General features: G+C 53.4%; 1 long non-coding RNA gene across 1 annotated transcript; it reads left to right on the forward strand.

Annotated features, from left to right (window-relative positions):
- The first annotated feature begins 624 nt into the window (after positions 1-624).
- LOC104876758 lies at positions 625-2,684 on the forward strand. The gene is made up of 3 exons (XR_784404.2): positions 625-1,427; positions 1,531-1,606; positions 2,464-2,684. It is a non-coding gene; the product is annotated as an uncharacterized LOC104876758 (long non-coding RNA).
- The last annotated feature ends 419 nt before the right edge of the window (positions 2,685-3,103 follow it).

Consider the following 3,103-nt stretch of genomic DNA (forward strand, 5'->3'; position numbering starts at 1 on the left):
CCAGCGAAAGCTCTCTGTCTCTGTCACTTCCTTTCACTGGAAATAATTAGGAGAATGGAAACTTATGCATTGCAATATGGAGCAAAGAAGCACACATTGTTTTGAGGAAAATGTAAAGTCATCTTTGAGAGGAGGAGGTTGCAATCCGAATGTTCCAGCATCCCGGTAAAAACTGCGCACGTTCATCTAGGGGATGTAGGGGTTCAGGCTGATGCATTTCTGCAAGTACTGATGTCACTGGGGTTTTGTGTCCCCCAGCCCTAGGCATGCAAGGGGACCAGTCAGCCAGTACCATAAGCTGAAGCCAAAGCAGACCAGGGGAGAGGGCCGAGCTGGCCACAGCTCCAGGCGTCAGAGTGGTGACTGGCACGGTAGCATCTGGCCTTCCACGTAACCATCTGTGGCCTGCTTTCTCTGGGCAGACAGCCTGACCACGGGCCTGAGGCGGTAATGGTGGTCCTTTTAGAGCTTTCAGTGAGAAAAACGGCTGGCTACATGGGCCTGAGTCTTCTCAGAGGAAATAGCCACACCAGCATGGGGTGGGCGGCCCCGGGTGGGAGAAGGAGGGAAGGCTGCTGGGCGCTGGGGCTGGGGCTGGTGGTGACCTGGCCCCTTCATGCAGACCTCACAGAACGGCATCCTGAATTCTGAGCCTGGGTGCGACCCCTCGGGCACCGGCTGCATGGCCGCCTGTCGCTCCCCCTGTCTGCTCGTCCCCACCACAGCCTAGTCTGGGCCCTGCTTTGAGGACTCGGGTGACCCGAGACCTGCTCCAGGCATGACAACAGAGCTGCTGGAGAAGCCAGCCACAGGAGGGGCGGGCGGCCTCACCCTGCTCCCACACTTCAATGCGCACAGTGTCCAGACCGCAGGGAGGCATCCAGGGAGGATGCTCCGGGCCGTGGCGGGGGCTCATTGCGGGCTGAGTACTCAGGGATAAAGCTCTCACTTCTGTGCCAAAAGCTGCTGGGACTCGGATCTGTCAGCACAGCGCTCCAGAAATTCTGGGAGCCCCACACCTTCCTAAGTCTGAGCAGCGGCATGGCTGCCCGACATTACTCAGCCTCCTCTGCAAGCTCATGTCCACAGCATCTGCTGAAAGGGAGAAGGCCGCTACGAGACCCAGAGTGTGCGGCTTGCCCCAAATCAAGCGCGGCTCCTTCGACTCAGGCCTCTCCCTGCACCCCAGTCACAGGAGTTGACAGGCACTGCCTCCAAGTCACTGCTGGCCACCCTGCACGGCTGTCAGGGTCACTCTGGGCCACAGCCTCCAATGGCTACCTTGTGCTCGCTGTCCCTGCCGGGCTCCCCATCTCCGTGGCCCAGAGCTGGTGCCTCTGCTGGACTGGGCCGCGTCTGAGCTCCGTCACTAGGGGCACGTTTCTCCAGAGCACAGCATCTCCATCCCTCACCTGGCGTATGGCACTGTAAGGACGCTGGACAGGGCTCAGTGACCATTTTTATTTAACCTGTGAAGAAAAGGCTGGGAATCTGTAGCTAATTCTATACTAAAGTGTCCTTCTTTTCCAGTCACATGAAAATCTGGTCTTGGCTTCCTGATGCCACTGTGACAAATTCCACAACACTGTGACTTTGAAGGACAGAGGTTCGTTCTTTTACAGTTCCAGTGGCCAAAAACCTGCATCTAGTTCCACTGAGCTGAGAGGAAGGTTTCCCCAGCCCCTGGCCCTGCTGAGCCCCGGGAGACTCTGTTCCCTGCCCCTTCCGGTTTCCGTGGCTGTGGCACCCGTGGCTGGGGCCACATCACTCCTGCATCTGCCCCTGTGGTCACGATGCCTGAGCCCGTCTGAGTAGAGTTCCCCTCAGCCTGAGTCTCACTTCTTCAGGAGTCCCTGTGACTCCACCTAGGGCTCCCTGGACACCCCGGGGGAAACTTCCCGCCTCAGAGTCCCTAACGTAATCCCATCAGCAGGAAACTGTTTTCCATTTAAGTTTCCAGGGATGAGGAGCTGTTATCTCTGGAGACCATTAGGCTGCTGCAAATTATAACCTAAATAGTGTACTTAATATTTGGGTAAATAAATATCGTACCAACAGAAAAGACGACGTTGAAGTAGAAATGACAGAACGTAGTCCCCAGAGAGGTCACACCTAGTCCGCACACACACACACACACACACACACACACACACACACACACACGGCTCTGGGCATCAGCAGAAGCCTTTCCAATTTGTGTCTACAGACCAAGGTCTTATTTACAAATAACAACGCAGAATTAAAATGTATTTCAAGACACTCAAGTGAGACTACGAAAATGATAAAAGGAAAGGTTTGGCTCTATGTAAAGGAAGATTTGTTTCACAACTAAAGTGCTTTGAAATAATAAAAATAGCTAAGGTCAATGTGCATTAAAGATTTAACAGCCTGAAAGGTTGGACAAAACTAAATCTGCAAATGTCTCCATCAAGCTCTAACCTCACTCCTCTGCTCTCTTCCAAGTCCCACGAGGAATCATGAAACGACTGAGCTTCAATCACAACCCCCATGCTCACAAAGCTCCTGCTGGTCCACAGCCCAGGAGTGGTTGGAGTGACACCAACCACTGCAGACCAGTGAACCGACCCAGAGTGAACGGCTTGCTCAAGAAACTCCAAGAATAACTGTCCGACTAACGGGGTGTGGGCTGCATACTTCTTGGTTCGGTGTACTTGTACATATGCTAGCATTAAATTCAAGAGAAGAATAGTCATGTTTTTCATTGTTAATTAAGAAGCCTGTAAATCACCATCTGAGGGACCAGGAATTCTTGGCTGAGACGCCGTTTGTCCCGCCTGGGCCTGGCAGCCACTCGCCGGGCCCATCTGGCTCCTCGGTGCTTGTCTGGGTTACCTCTCGGCTCACCAAATGTGGGAGACTCCCGACACAGAAATGCTGGCAGCCAGACCAGCAATCTGGCTTTTATTTGGGTTCTGTAGCTTGGTCTAACGAGAGTATCTTGGAACCTTACTTTCCGTTAGTCAAACAGTATTACTGATCTTAAATGTGTGTAAGGTATTACCTATTGTTCCCCGGAGAACCTCAAAAGCGCCCAATGCCCATCCCCACCCATCCCCCGAAGTCAGCTGACAGCCTAAATGGC

Source organism: Fukomys damarensis, unplaced genomic scaffold (assembly GCF_012274545.1).
Source record: "Fukomys damarensis isolate Sample0158 unplaced genomic scaffold, DMR_v1.0_HiC HiC_scaffold_14, whole genome shotgun sequence".
Taxonomy (NCBI): Eukaryota; Metazoa; Chordata; class Mammalia; order Rodentia; family Bathyergidae; genus Fukomys; species Fukomys damarensis.